The sequence below is a fragment of the Diplotaxodon limnothrissa genome, linkage group LG9 (assembly GCF_057381915.1).
Source record: "Diplotaxodon limnothrissa isolate DT_005_m linkage group LG9, D_limnothrissa_male_GT1.1, whole genome shotgun sequence".
NCBI lineage: Eukaryota > Metazoa > Chordata > Actinopteri > Cichliformes > Cichlidae > Diplotaxodon > Diplotaxodon limnothrissa.
In genome coordinates, this window is record NC_140604.1 from 24111265 (window position 1) to 24128297 (window position 17033).

Here is a 17033-nt window from a genome sequence, read left to right on the forward strand (position 1 = left end):
TCAGCTTCATCAGCCAGCTGAAGAGGCGGGTCCGCTCAAATGCCACCTTCGCTGATTTCCTGTAGGCAGAAGACAGAAGGTCAATGGATTGACAATTCAGTTGGCTGGCAAGTCAAACAAAGAGGTGGATCCTTTCTCTCTTCTCTGCCCTTTCATTGGTATCGTATTTCTTTGGTAAAATTTTGTTCAAGCGTGTCCGTGAGTTTTCTGCGTTGGGAGTCGAGGGTGTGTAAGGGTGGTTTGGGTTTCAGAAAGATGAAAAGAGCGATTATCAATTGATACCCTGTGTAGTGTGCATCTTGCTTGTGGCACTGCTGGTGCCATGAAATGCTCCCTTTGTGAATTTCCAATGAATTGTTAAACATAGGGGAGGTATCATCAGCAAAGCAATAATTTATACAGTGAACATGATTCAGTACAAAAGGTTATACGCACTTCATAATTTCCACTTTTTTAAGGCTTGGGCCATTTGCAGGCTGACATGTACTGAATAAATATTTGACATTTTAAGTAGTTTTAAATTTCACTGGTGTAATTAACTCAAACAGGCCATTTTAATTCTGGTAATTGACTTGAGACATTTGACATTTTATTATGAAGTGTCACCCGTCATACATGTATTTTTCTAGTTTAGCCAGAATGCTTTCTGGTAGTTAGATTATTTTTTTTAATCTGGAAATGCACCATTTGAGCGATCCACTTTTTCTTGTTACCACATTACAGATAATTCTAATTTTCTTTTTACCTTCCAGCCTTTGGAACTAAAACACTATTAAGTACTTTCAGGCTTCCCATTCTTCTCTTCCTGCTCAGTAGAGCCCATAGGCCAAGATGCATGCTTGTCACATTACTCTGAAAAAACGCATTGATATTCTGCCCACAAAGTGTTCTTTGTAGTGTTTTCCACTGAATATGGACTACACTCCTTTTACGTAGTCTGTTTTAACCAGGAAAAGACAGGCAACGGTTGCTTGAAATGAAACATCTCTTGTAGTAGATATATACTAGGTGCTAGGGTGCAAGAGCAGAGCAAATTGTTGTTTTCTTGCAGGGGAAATACCAGGGTGTGCTCACGTCTACAAAAATCAAAATCCGGTGCCACTCTGCCCGCAAACTTTTTCTTTTCTTTTTTTCCATTAGCCATATGTCTTGCCAGTGTGAAGTGAAGAAGACAACAATTTCTCTGCCCAGGAAAAGACATGGATGTTCACACCATGCACTGTTGTTGTTCAGGACAAGAAGGGGAAATGAGAAAAATTATTTGATAGTGAGCCATTGTTGCAGTACACTCATTCTAATTGGCTGCGTTGTTGTGGCTGCAATTGCTTGAAATGAGTTTCCTCCAGAGAGTTTTGGATTTATTTGGAATTATACTGTCAAGCAAAGGCAAAAACATCTTATAAAAGATCCATTTATGATGTCATGCCACATATTCTAGAAAATTTTTAGCATGAAAGTGAACAAGAACAGAGGTCTCGTATAAATACAGCGATTTAGTTTGACGACTGAATCGGAAATTTCACCTTTTATCTTTTGCAAATGATTTGTTTAGTGAATGAGTAGTCCAGAGATGACAGATTTCTGTCACAGAGGGTTATAGCACAATGTAACTCAACATGTCTGAATTGTTTTGCTATTTCCATAATCATTTGTAGAGCTACTTAAAGCAGATCTCGTCTGTGTACACTCATCAGACACTGTGAGTACCGTGAACTCATTGCTACGTTCAAGTAACTGGTTTCAGATGACTTGACCTGACTGTGATGTGTTGCATTATCCTGTTGGAAGCAGTCATCAGAAAACAAGTACACTGTGGTCGTAGAGGGATGAACATGAACAGCAAAAATACTCAAAGAGTGTGCAAAGAAAATATTTGCCACACGATTACACCACCTACTCCAGCATGAACTGTTGATACAAAGCGTGTTGTTTATGCCAAACTGATGGCAAATTCAGACCCTATCACTCAAATGTCGCAGCAGAAACTGAGACTCATTAGACCACATGATGCTTTCCCAATTTTCTATGGTTCAGTTTACTGATTCTGTGTGAATTGTGGTCCGAGTTTCCTGTTCTTAGCTGACAGGAGTGGTGCCCAGTGTGGCCTTCTCCTGCTATAGCTCACTTGCTTTAAGATTTAAGATGTTTAAGTTACTGTTACCTTTCTATCAGCTTGACAGTGTCTTGCCATTCTCCTTTGACCTCTGGAATCATGTCTTTACGTCCACTCGTTGGATGTTTTCTCTTTTTTGGACCGTTCTCTGCAAACCCAATAGATAGCTGTTAGGAACAACCCCAATAGATCAGCATTTTCTTAAATACTCAGACCAGCCTGTCTGGCATCAACAGCCATCCAGTGTTCAAGGCCACTTAACATCACTTAGTTTGATCTTCAGCAAGTAGTCTTGACAATGGCTGTGTGCCTAAATGCACTAAATTGTTGCCATGTGATTGGCTGATTAGATATTTGCACTAACAAGTAGTTGGGCAGGTGTACCTAACAAAAAATCTGTTGACCGTATGTAGTTTTTGGAAATTGTGCCTTCCCCATGTATTTAGTGGCTGCTACTTTAATCTATTAAAGTATTTGGCACAGTTTTACACCGAGTTGCATTCTGCTACAGCCTGCCAGTGTTGAAAAGGCAAAGCAATAAAGCAATTTACAGGTGGAGACAAAACTTTTGCAGAGGAAGGCAAATCTCTATAAATTTCAGTTACACCTTTTTGCTGATGCTCCTTATCAGAGTGGTTGACTTTATGCCTTTAGTGTCTTTAGAATTGATTTTTAGAGTGTCTGTTGACCCTATTGGATTGGATGGTCCCACTCTCAGGGAGGCAGGATGTAAGTAGCTTTATAGGGCAGCAATTAATGAGATTTTGGTACAGCATCGATCTGTATGCTGGTAGAAGAATGGAGTTAAGCATCAAGTCCTCACATGTTAATAAAAAAAGTTTCTTCTCTGATATGGAATTGTAGATTAGGTTTAAAACTCTCCACTATATTGTTAACAGAGGTATGAAGATAAATACTGGGGTATTTTTTTAAATGTATAGAATTCCTCCTATACATAACACCAGGCTTTGTAGAATGAGGGCATTGTCGCAGAGTATGTCTCTATGGCAGCATATTGTTTCCATCATGAAAAAATAAATAAATAAACAATAAGAAATGTGAGGTACTTTAACAGTGGGGGAGTAATTCTGTGTATCTGTAATGTAAATGTAAAGAATCTCTATTTAATTTGCTGGATGTAGCTCAGGTCTGTTTCTCTTCAGACTGCAAACTACTCTGCTGTCAGTAAGCCATGCCACCGGTGAGGCTGCTGAACAAACAGAGAGCACAGGGTTATGCATTTTTGATGCCCACGATGGCTACCGTTTCCTTGCTTAGGGACTTGTGTGGCTGCAGCAAGAGGAACTCTGTGTCTTCAGGTCTAGCTTCTGAATAAGTGTTAAGTGTCGCATTAAAATGAATGTCCAAATCAGCAGGGAGAAGCAGACTCTGCTACGAGCTCCTAATCTCTCCTTTCAGCCCCACTTATCTGCACTATCTCAGAGGGAAGTTCTCCAAAGGTGGCACAGTTTGAAGTCCTTGTGCCCTGCCCTTGAAGGCTCTCACCCCTTTCCCCAGACATGTAATCAAAAAGTTTCTTCCTATCTCTTCTGCTCATGCCATTTCTGCTCTTTTTTACACATGGTAAGCTGTGTGCTATTCTTAAGACATGTTTTGGGTTATGGGGTTATGTATACAACGTATGTATGATGAGTTCATATGTTTGAGTGTGTGTTTGTAAACAGTTCACTGACTAGTAGGCTCTCCACATTCAAACTCATCCTGTATATAACAGCGCTGAATCTGAATCAGATGGCAAAAGTCTAGTAATAATACTGTTCGTTTGTTCCCTACCTACAGATGTTTTCATATGAAGCCTCACCAATCATGAGGACTGCACCTTTTCATTTTAATAGCAGCCCACTAAGATCCTTGGGGGCTGGTCCCTGTCATTCAGGCACTGAACAGACATTATTGAGGAAGGTAATTGGCAGGGAGCCTCATCTCTGGAGGTTTCCCTGGGCCTCAGTGATCTGTCAGAGGACTGTGAGACTCTGCTATTAATCAGTATAGGGATAAGAGAAAGGGATGTGCCAGCATTGGCCCAAACCTTTACCTTTTCTTCCCCCTGACAGAAAAATCCTTACCTAATCAAACTGCCCCTTCTAATCTACGCTTAGCATCTTTGTGTAAGGTGGCTCACATAAAATGAGGGTAACACTTCTTAAATGAGAAACTGTATGAATACAAAATTGCTAGTTTTTCAGTGAACTGAAAGAAATATTCCATTGGATGTAAACATGTCATTTAGCATAGGCTATACTTGTCCACATCAAATCCACACAGTGTCTGCATTATTATTTTCAACTTTTTTTCTTATCTGGGATTAAATTAGTAAACTGTTTTACTGACATTTTGCAGGCAGTGCCTTACATGTTACAATAAGATTAAAGGCTAAGTGGATTTGTAAACTGAGGCTCACACTAAACTATATCCATTAGTTAAAAAACCAGCTGCTTGGAAGGGGTTACTGGTGTACATGGGTATGTGTGCCTGGGTCTATGTGTTTTGTAGCTTGTATTTGTTTTTATGTAATCCTCTCCTTTATATAATTTATAAGCAATTTGTTGTTTTAAATGTGCTTTAATTAGTTAAATGAATTCAAATTGGATTCGACTGGATTCATTGATTTAGTTTTGGTTGGTTTTTGGTTAAAAAAAACAAAAACTCCAAGTCCACAGAAAGTGGTCACCGTCACTCAGACTGTCACAGATATTTACACAGCTAGTTCCTGCAGTTATTGGATACACAGGTTAAATATGTTTGCTTTCTCCTCACTCCTAGCCCGGGTCTTTCGAGGTCTTGCTGCGGTTTTTCCCGTGGCCTAGTGCTTGCTCAGAAGAGATCTTCTGATTATTGTTTTTTTTTCTTTTCTAATATTGTAGGGTGTTACAATATTAGCACATTGAGGCAACTATTGTGGTTATCTGGCACTATACAAATAAAACGGAATTTAATTGAACTAAATATGTTGGAGAAAGAATCCAAACTGCCAGATCATTCTCGAGATGGCAATGATGGAGTCCAAAAACTAGTGAAATACATACTCTGGCAGAAGTTTTCAAGCCTCTTCTTTGTCTATACGAAACATGCACTGAAAAAAAGGCCATGTTGGATTTACTTGATTCAATAGTGGACATTGGTTGCACACAAATGTTTTGCTTTGGCAGAAACTTAAACAACTGAGTTAAATCAACACAACTTTTTCATATTCAGTAAACCTGTGCATTTTGTGTTCATAAAACGCGATTGAAACATATTCAGATGAAGTAAGTTGAGCTCTTGGAATATTTTAATCCTTCACAATTTTGTCATTTTATTTCAACACTATTCAATAACTTTTACCCCAATACTACTTGGTCACTTAAATACTACATGCTGTCTTCATATTACATAATGTTCAACAAAGTCTAGATCCTGGTTACCATGAAAATTGAATGGGTCTTCAACAACTACCATCCTTCTATCTTTATCCTGGTTGCAGGAGGGCTGGGAAATAACCCTGAAGTAATAGGTTACAAGGCAGGGTACACCCTGGACAGCTGACCAGTCTATCACATAGAAACAAACAACCATTTACACTTACATTCACAGGTAATTTAGAATCACCAGTTAACCCTGACTCTAATAACTGCATGACTTTTAACTGCGGGAGGAAACCAGAATACCCAGAGAGAAACCTGTAAAATGTGGATTTGAACACAGGACCTTCTTACTGTGAAGCAACAGCACTAACCACCATGCCAACAATCTAGGAAATGTAGGAAAGCTATAATTTCCTGTATTTGATGCAGAATTGTTTTGTTTTTGTAATAATACACAATAAATAGCAATAGCATGCACGTGGTGCGTGTGTAGTTGTCTGCCTCTTATAACTCCAGTGATTTTCCTGCAGTTTGAAATCTTGTGCGATCTTGTGAATTTCATGAGTTCAGCAACTAACCGCTCTTACTAGATTGTATCAGGTCGTCTCAACAAGAAGAAATTAAGTTGTTGAAATTCGTACAGATTCTTCATGATTTAGTTACGTTCATAGAAACATGAAATTATTGTGTTTAAATTACAAGTTAGACTTTTTTAATGTAACAACCACCCAATTTACTTTTTTTTTTGGTATACTAAAAAAAGTAGAGGTGGCTGCTCAACTTGACTGAGATGGATGCCTTCCTGAAACCACGATCTAAAGAGCGCGAGTCTGAAACCCGTGCAGTGTCGCGGGATTTAACATTGATATTTTATTGACTTACTTCACTTGAACATGATATGAACAATTTAATCTAGCCTCTCTGCATATCATGTAGTTTCTACACTATATAGTTACACTTAACTTTAAAGCATGAGGCAATTGTGTTAAATACACGCAAGATGCTTACGTAAATCCAAGAGCTGGCCAATCCCTTTTTTTCAGTGTGGGTTATCTTTTAAAATGAACATAACATGAGTCACTTAGCATGGCCGGGTCACACCAACATTAGTCTGTTTCAGTGCTTTTGCAGACTGCTTGGTTTGTGCTTTTAAAGGCTCATTACAACAGATGTTTTTGTTATGTAGCATAGTGTTATAACAATTTGACAACTTGCCACTTGAACTATATTGACACATTTGTAAAGACTATTTTGTAAAAATGTGTTGTTCTGAATTAAAAGGAGCAAACAATGACTTTGGCTGGGAATTCAGATAAAGAATCTTATGTTAAGTACCTTCATTTATCCATAAATGTGGGCAAAAAAGGAAAAACAACAACAGAACCAATCATTACCCTCAACACCTAATCCCATATGTCTCACTGATTACTTGCTCGGTCCCAGATAGATACGGCATGAACATTGTTTTGCAAGTCAATAACACAGTAATTGTGTGTAGTATATAGGAATCGTCTTAGTAGAGGTCATGGTAGTGAAATCTTTCTATGCTATTTGACTTTATGTTTTGCTCAGGGGAGCTGTATGTGCCTCAGAATGCAAAGCTGCCTCTTTTCTCCAACTGATGGAGGGGAGATTGTAGCAGATGCCTGACCCTCTCCCAGTGAGGTTATTTCTAATTTGTTTCCCCCCCCTTTTTCCAGTGGGGACTTCAAGAGGAAAGGAAATTATTCCCAAAATACTATATTCAACATTTTACATCCATTTTCTTTTTCAAAAATTCTGATTTGTTCCTGAAATTGTGATTGTTCTGTCAAGCTTTAATCAGACCAGTGAGCTTGCTTTGTGTCATGCTTTGGATACAGATGACTGAAGTACAAAGACACCCCCAGGCTTTGAGATCATCTTCCAAAATGACCCACAAGATCAAAAGAATGCCAGACATTTATGATAAACAAAGTTCACTTGTATGAACTTCAAAATGGATGAACGTAATCAAAAGACAAGAACTGACTTGATGATTGATCTGGGATAAATGGCATTTCCTCTGGCTGAGAGAGTTATTTCTCTAGTCAATATATGTATCTACCCTGATGAGTCAAAACAGTAAACCCACCTTCCTGAAGTTTCGTCTGACAAAACAGCTTTGATCTGGTGAGGCATGGACTTCAAAATTGTTCTAGTACCAGGTATGTTAGCAGCAGTTATAGCACTGTGCTAAAGTCTCCAACCATCTCTTATTTCCTCAAATTGTGGTTCCAAAAAGCCAGACTTGTCATTTTTTAAGGTTGGTTTTTTTTTTTTTTTTTTTTTTTTTTTAGGCCTTTGGCTGGTTTTTCACCTATTTTCAGTACAGCCCAGGGAAAACATGAACAGGATCTATGTTGTTTGTTTGTTTGCTAAGTGATTTTACACTGATCCATGAATCCTCCAAGCCTGAAAAGGCTCCTATGGAAGTGGTGAACCAGTGCTGGGTCTACACATAACAGACAACTAACCAAAGAGCCAATTTTAAATTGTATCATTACACAATTTATTACTATGAGTCAGTTGAAAAACAGTTCCTGGTTTTTTGAATCTATGAAAAATGCAAACTATAACACATGCCAGTTATTTTAGGCATAAAATAGTATTTTAGCACCAACAAAGTGATTCTCAAAAAGCTATTAGCAAAAATTTGGCATATCTCAGCATGGTGTCTGGTGCCACAGGAGTTTGACCGTTTGTCTGCTATTACAAACTCACGCCATCCTTTCTTCTCTATATTTTTGAAAATGTGTGGTAAAACAAAAATTCAAGGAAACCATGTATCAGCATTTGATTATTACCTTTGAAAAGATGATGCTGACAAAGTGAAACAGAGTAATTCTCATTGTAGTTGATTTTTGAAAACAACAAAACAAAGCAAAAAGCATAGATGACAACACTATTGTATACAATGGTAGACTGGTACATAATTTATTTTTATGTGTAAACAAACGAACAAAGCAGAAAATCTAGATTTTTGAAGGGATACTGCTCTCGAAGCACACGGAGAGATTAAGTCGTGCATTTTTATCATAGTACCTTTAAGTTTTGGAAGCTTTTGGAAGATTCATGATAATGTTTTTCAAACATGAAGCATAACGTTGGTCCCCTTTTGCTGCTCGTTCAGTGAATTTTGTTTGGAGTGTGATGAAACTTCCAGTTTAGGAATCTGATACATTGCTTGTCCGAGAACATGCCGTCGGGTGAAGAGGAAAATGCATGTTTTGCATTTTTTGTAGAATTTGATTACTTGCTCTTTTAGCTGTGTTTAGTGTTCGTACAAATATCTTTTAGGTGAGATTTATTTTTTATTTATACAACAAACCTGGTGTCACATCCTGTGAAACCAGAAGTTCACTCCTCGGGATTTAGGAGGTTAAAAAGAATTTGTGTAAACTGGGCCAGAAAGGACAAAAGAAGGATGCATCTGACCCTGCAGTTGATCAATCTACTGTTTGCTAAAGTCTCATCAGAAGTGATCTCAGCAGAAAAGAAAGTCATTCTTAAAGAAGGGAAAGAGGGGGACCTGAGGCATGCCAATAACACAAGAGCTGGTCTGAAAATCACTGGCAACAGGTCTTATTAGTTATTAATTCAATTTTGAAATTTCTGGTTTAAATTGTCATCAATATGCATGGAGGAGGTCAGCCAAGAGGTACACCAATGCGTTTCTATAGAAATCTATAAGACATGGTGGAGGCTCTGTCATTGGTTGGTGTTCCACTTAAGTCAATGGTGTTAAAGATCTCATCAAAAAGCATGACAATACTGAAAATACACTGAATAATCAGTAAAAGCATACCTGGATATAAAACACACACACAATGGAACACAGTAATGGACTGGCCTCTCTACAGCGCACACCTCAAAATTATTGAAGCAGTTGGACATCATCTTGACAGAGAATATAACAATGTGTGCAAACAGTAGATGGTTGCACATTTTAATCAATCACTACACCTGTTTCCCACTTCCAAAAATAAAAAGAAGCAAGTAGTGACTTTGTGCTGTACTTGGGCTGCTTTCTGTGTCATATCCCTCAGATGCTTGATCAGATTTAAAGATCATGTTTGGCATGTTCTTTATGACAGTGTGGCAGGGCACTGCACATAACACTGCCATGAAGGGTTGTTCATAGTCTGCAACAAAGCGTGGGAGGGTGGTCAGAATAAGATCTTCATCAATGCTAGGACCACAGCATTTGGTGGCTGGCCTTCCTCCCATAATTCATCTACTGCCACATCATCTTTGGGTAAATCTTTTTGACATCGCTCCATTTTCCAGTGGCCATGCTGATCAATTGTAGGCGTTTTATTTGGTGCAGGGGCCAATACACAGCTCTATTCATGATAAGCTGTGACGCACTTTATTCTGACACCTTTTCATTATAGCTGCTATTAGGTTATGAGTAATTTGCAGTACAGTAGTTCTCCTGAAGGATGAGAGCAAAGAGGCCGGCCTTTGTTGCCCACACACTTAGAGTAGGATCTGTCTTTTTATAAAGACAACAAAGTCTCACAAACTCCCCTTACACATAGCTTAACAACTTTTTTAAATATCTGCCATACTTCTAGCTTCTTTAGCTGACTGTGTATCAATTTCTATAGCTTTCAGTCAGTCCAGGGGAGGAAATTTTACCTTACCCTTAGTCTTAAAGCTGCTCAATATTTATGTGAGGCTTAAGCAGCATTGCATAGAATTTGTGGAAACACTCCAGCTTTCTTCCTGCAGGGAACATGCATGCTAGTATGAAATTTGTTCGCTTTGGTGAGAAAATAAGGCTCATTAAAATCTCCAGGGATCCACAAATGTCTGCAGAAACTTTAAAGGAAATCTGTTCCAATGCTGAGAAATTTAAGTCTGAGAAAAAGTTAGTAGACTGACCTTATGAGCTAAGTTTGGATTAATTTCCCTGCCCACATTAATTCTTGTCCAGTTTATTTCCAGATCATCCACCTACAAGTGTGCATGACATTTTCTCTGTCCATCGTGTGCACAAAGCTGTTTTCCATTTGCCAGTCATAGCATTTAGCGTTTTTTGCTGAGCAGGAATAGCAATTAGATACACACATGTCTCAAGGTCAAACATAATGGCTTCCTTTATAAACAAGACATCACCAGGCTGTGGTCTAAAAAACAATTGTTTTTATAGCAATAAAAGCACTGGTATTAGACTGATAAGATTTTTCTTACTGTAGTGGGGATTTAATGAGACTGAGTTGAGTACTAAAAGCAAATATTTCCAGAGCTGCATGCTGTGTTTAGTTGGAATCTCTCCTTGTGACTCATAATGTAGTGCGCAAAGTAAAAGAATGGTGCCACATCATCTTTATAAGCTTGTTTTCATTAGTATAAGCCAATGATGACAGCTCAGTGTAATCTTAAAAGGCAAACAGCATCACAGCTCCTATCTAGGTCTATTGTTTCTCACAGCTTTTATTCAGCATTTACTCTGAATGCACTGCACCATGGACATCTCACATTAATTCACATGGATTAACATGAAGAAAAAAAATTATATATATATATATATATATATATATATATATATATATCCATCCTCTTGAGTTTTTTTTCCACATCATCAGCAATGGCTGAAGAAATGGGACCTGTCAAAATATTCATCATCGCTGTCAAAAAAAATCCCATCAGTATTCATCAGTTGGGCAAAATGTGAATCTGCTTATCATCCCTCATGGGCTGCTTATAAGGGTCAGTGAAAGACAGATCCTGCATATTGAGCTGACATAGAAACATCGTTGCACTACATCCATTCTTTTACACAGCCAGTAATATATATTTTTCTTTCCAAACATCACTGAAATGTACATCTAGTACATATAATATCTGTCGATTCTACTGATTTTCCCCTGTATTTACAATCGGGGGAATACAATCAAACTTAACAACAATGTCAAGTGTTTATTGGATTGGAGAAAGATGTCATCCAATGCAACAGTGCGCAAAGGCTCGCTGTGTTTTTGTTGTAGACAACAGCGTCTGTGGCACAGATTAATCGTTACAGCAGAGGCTTTTTCAAGTGTCACATACAATTTTTAACAGGTTGAATGTGCCTGCATATAAAATATCTTCATTCTCAATGCAGCAGCACTCTTTGTTTGCATCAGCTCGGAAGAACAAATTCGCTGAATCACGATGAGAGAGATAACTTTGATGCTCTTATATTTTTCACTCTGGACTGAATGTAAACCTTGTCATCCTGCACTGAACAGCAATAGCTGTAGTGCATCAAAGGTTCCCCACTATTACATACAGACTCACAATGTTGGAGTCTGGGTCTGCTTAAAGTGGAGTATTTATGTTAAGTGGTGGAGAGGTGATTGTGTATGCCTTGGCTTGGTTGGCATTCTTTTTGTGTGATTGCCGTAATGTATCACTCCAAAGGGAATTTTGCACACACCTGAGTGCTGACTAGATGTGCTAATTAAGTGAGCCAACAGCTTAATCCCCAGAGACATTTCCATTTAAAGCTTTCTTTTTCTCACATAACATAGAAAAATATATACCTTTCAAAAATTCAAATAAAGTGAGATGAAAATAGAAACTTTTTAAATTATCAGTTTAATTAATACAATAAGGTTTTTCATGATATCACTAGAGTTCTGTCTATCTCCTGTGTTCCTAATGATTTGTCACTATATGTTTGTTGCTGGTCAAATAGAGTTAATAAGGTAGGATTCCACTGCTTCTGTCTATTTGCTGGTAGACTTTTCTTTGCCTCAGTCAACAGAAATCTGTAATTGTGAAACATAGTAATTGTGTTATCATGTTAAAATAACACTACTTTTAATACTACAGTTCAGCAGGACTGATAACTCTACTGCCCAGCTCCAACATTAGCATTATTGTTTTATTGTTAGACATAGATTCCAGTTTCAAGTTTATTCATTTATATAGCACTTTTAAAAACAACAGTTGTTGACCAAAGCACTACATAGTTAAAGCAGAAGACATAGCTGCTCAGTAATAACGCCACACACAGCTAATGTGGTTAGTTGCTAACAGTTCAATGGCTAAGGTTAACAGATGCGTTATAACTGTTGGATACTTAGATATTGGTGAAACAGAAGCTTTACTGACCTCTTGAATTCTTCAGAAAGAGTAGGATGACAATCTTTAAGATACTTCTTCAAGTATGCGATTCTACTGTTCACATGTTCAGCTGCTAGTGAGGAGAGAGGCTGTGTATTTCGTATGTGAAGTTGTGGCTGTGCTGGTCTAAAAAGGTTGTAAATGAGCATCTAATTCTATAGTAACGTTTAGTATCAATTAGTAGGGCTGTTCGATATAACGATATATATCGGATGACGATATAAAAACGTCTATCGTTTCATTTTACGCTATCGTTTGTTTCGTGGTGTCGCAAAATAAACTGTTTACGGCAATATTTTTTCATCCTTTTGATGGTCACTGTAGTGGCTATATAATTTTCTTAAAGTTCTCTCTTTCTCTTATATTTAATATAACCACACTACGGACGGACAAGCGCCTGTTTTTATGCGTTGTGGTTAGCAACAACGACGGTAACAGCATCGCAATAAAGCTTAAGATCCTGTTGAGACTTTTCAAAATAAACTGAATCACGTGAAAGAGCAGATTATTTACAGATGAGAAGTAAAAAAGAGCCGCCAAGTGCTAAAAAATAAACCTTAGACTCAAACGTTAGAACAGGCTTTTCCCCGCAGTACGGCGTGTAATAAATGCTCACAAAGAAAACGGCGGCTGTTACAACTTATGTCTAAAAATATTTGATAGCATTGCTTTCTGTGCAGATACTTTCAAAGAGCCGAAGTTCTATTAGGAATATAATGCCGTTGTTTCTGTTCTGGACACAGTTTGCAATTTAACATCACACTCTTGTCTTTTTGTGCAATAAAAATTACTCTACAAATGCTGCTGAAGTGTGTGACCCTCCTCCGCCTTTTACCCATCTGACATGCAGATAACTGAAGAACTAAGCTGTAATGTAATGGCTAAATTTACATTATTGCGTTACTGACAAATGTAATGCGATTACAGGAACACGTTACTTTGGTACATCCTACTCTGTAGATACGCTGCCTACAGTACCTATGGTGCAGATTAAAAAAAAATCATAAATACAAGTGCAGTAAACGGAAACAGAAACTAGATTCTATCAGTAGTTGATGTGCCAACCTTTGATAAATGCACCAATAATCTGACTATGCACTTTATCAGGGTACTTGGCAGGTAGGTTTGTTCCAAGCATTTTAAAACCTGCCAGACTTCTTCCGGGGCTTCAGACTGTCAATTGCTTCTGTCTCTTAATGTAATCCTAGACTCATTCCAGGATGTTGAAATCAATCACATTCAATCACAATATCCTGTGGGATGATGGGTATGACAGATTGGATTCGAAATCCAGTGATTAGAATGGTCATTAAGCAAAACCCCTGGTTTATATTCATTCTGCGAGGCACAGCACCTGTTCCACATATACTGTCAGATTAATGATATTCCTCTGCATGCAATCTTTGTCCTTGCTCTTTGTCTGCCTTGGCTCTATTTTTTCTGACTTTCATTCCTGACTTGCTAAGTTGTGCATCTAAAGATTATAGAGCCATACATGGAGGGAAATGATGTTACAGATAATCTGTGCAAAAGATTGCTGCACAATGCTGAGAAAAACCTGTTTGAATGCATGAAGGGAATTTAACTGTGACTGACGGAGAATGCATAATCGTTCCTTTTTCTTTTTCACGGGCTGTATGATCCACAGTTAGCGGTAACCCGTTTTCTACGCAATGCATAATTAGTCATCATAACCAACAACCCTTGGTTTGTTACTTTGTATGTTTGACACGCATCTCGCAGCTGACAAGGATTTTAGTGAGTCGCAACAACACAGTTAAAAGATCACTCCTTGAAGGGATTTCTTAGACATCTTGTGACTTGCTGCTTCAGATGCGTTTGAAAAGGGAAGATCTCGTGGCCTTGATGACATGACAGTTTGTGGGAGATTGGGCTTTGGAGAAAAAATGGAAGCAGAGCAAAATTTTCTTTTTACATTTCACACTGGTGACAGTTTTGTCAGTGAATTGTTCTGACATAATACATCACTCCTAAGGAAATGGTTATAAATTATTTACCATTTTAAGTCTCGGTCCTTTTGTTATTTCTCACAGAAGTGTATTAAATATTTTTTTCTATTAGTTCCTCCAACCATAAGTCCCCGCTCTGAGAAAACACCATGAAAAACACAGGAAATGCTCCCTTCTTGATGAGCTCAAATGACAAATGCAACCTAAATCTCATCTGCCTTGCACTCTCATAAAAACATCCACTGTGGGCTTTAACTCTGCGGTAAATGCAGCAATAAAAATCATAGATTTTTTTTTAAGAAGACAGATCTAATTAGTTTGAAATGTAGATATTTGTAGACAGATGCTCTGCTGTGTATTTACTCTTATTCTTTAGAATATGAACTGTGTGAAGCATACTAAGGAAATAGATGGACAGTAAAAGAGAGGATTAGGAGCAGCATTGTCTTACGAAGAACCCGTAAAGCCTTTTTCTGGGTCTCGAAAAGAGTCATATGTAGTTGCTTTTGATGTAATTTTCTCCCCTTATAGAACACTCACCACTGGTGTTTTTAATAATGATATAACATATATTGTACAGCCATGGCTTTCCACTTTAAATGCTCTAAGCAAACCTTTGTGTCTTCATTTCTTTGCTTTCCAGATCCCGCCACCTCCTGGCACGCTAACTTTTAATTTGGAATGAAAGCATATCACACGTAGCCCGCACAATACTCACACAGGACACTGTGCTGTTACGCATAACCTTCTGTTATAGACAGAGCAGCAGAACTGCGTAGGCACAGTCTTTGCTACTAATTCCCAAGTTGATGAGAGAAAATAGAGATCAGGGAGTATCTGAATGATTCAGACTACTGTAATTCATGAACCTTAAGTGGATGAATGTCGGGTGACTAATTGAAGGTAAAAGCAGTTTTTTCAACAGTCAAAGGAGCTTGCAAAGAAAAGCGTCTGGACTTCTTTAAGTTGCTTGAAGACGTTTCACCTCTCATCCGAGAAGCTTCTTCAGTTCTAAGGTCAAATGGTGGAGAGTCCCAGATATAAACCTAGTGGGAGTGACCCCCCACAGAGGGACAAAAGGACCCCCTGATGATCCTCTAATCGCCTGAGCCAAGGTGGGAAACTGGGCGTGGGTCCCAATCAGCCAGAGTTTCGGGTGTGTTCATTGTGAAACCTGGCCCCACCTTATCATGCGAATTCCTGAGGTCAGATGGCCCAGGATGTGAGTGGGCGTTAAGGCGTCTGGGAAGGGATCTCAAAACTGGATTATAGATGGCAGAGAGTTGGTGTCGTAAACCCCCGCCTCTGTTTTTTCAACACTTTACTTGGACATACTGCTGATGTATATTACTTGGCCTTCAAATATATTTGGAACCCCACTGCAGCATTTCATTTTTAATTTTTGCTATTTATTCATCCAAGAGAACAAAGCCAGTGAGCTTTGGCTCTTTGCATATTTTGGTTTTCCCCTCAGGTGGCTCGCTGGCCAGGCTGCTGTTGTGTTAGTCCTTGATATCAGAGAGGATGTCATTCTGCTGTTGAACAAACTGCTACCTCACTGTCTGGCATGCAGTTGGTGACACCAGTCCTCCTTTTAGTCTGGAGATCAACGGGGAACTAAACACTAACCACAACCTGCAGCAGGTGTAGAATGGATTGTTGCGTGACATGACTGAGTTTACAGATGCTGCAGAGCAAACGAGACCTATCACCATCTGCTAAAGTCCACGGTATTGGAATTTGATTTTATCCAGAGGATGAAAGAGTCACTGGAGAAGCTACTGATTTCAATTAAAATATTTGAAGAAAGTAACTAAACAATTTCTCCACTCACACAGTGCATGCTGGTGGGGCGGTGCTTAGTATTATTGTCTCACAGCAAGAAGGTCCTGGTTCGAATCCACCATCTTGTTAGAGCCTGTGTGGTGTGTGGGTTCTCTTCGGCTACTCTGGCTTCCTCCCACAGTGGGGTTAGGTTAATTGGTGATAGTAAATTGCCCATAGGTGTAAGTGTGGTATGGATGGTTGTCTGTCTGACTGGTAATCTGTCCAGGTAGCTGGGATAGGCACCAGTCCCCTTGCGACCCTGAAATGGATAAGCGTGAGAGAATGGATATGTGGACATAGTGGATGCACATATGTACACATATCCATGTGGCCATGTTTACTATCCTGCTATAAATGGAAACTAAATCTGTGTCAGAGAAAGATATTAAATTATAACAATCATAATCCAAACTGTCATGACTTATGAGTGTTGTGGTCCCTGGAAGGATTGCATCAGGAAGGCTGAAAGTGCCAGATCAAATATGTGGATCTATCCAAAGTAGCAAATCCTAGTGAAGGAGTAGCAGATGAAAGTAAAACAGCTAGGCCTCAAACTCTTCTACTACTACTACTACTATGACTTTTCCCAGGAGAAGCTGGGACCCTGTTTACTAGAAGGTT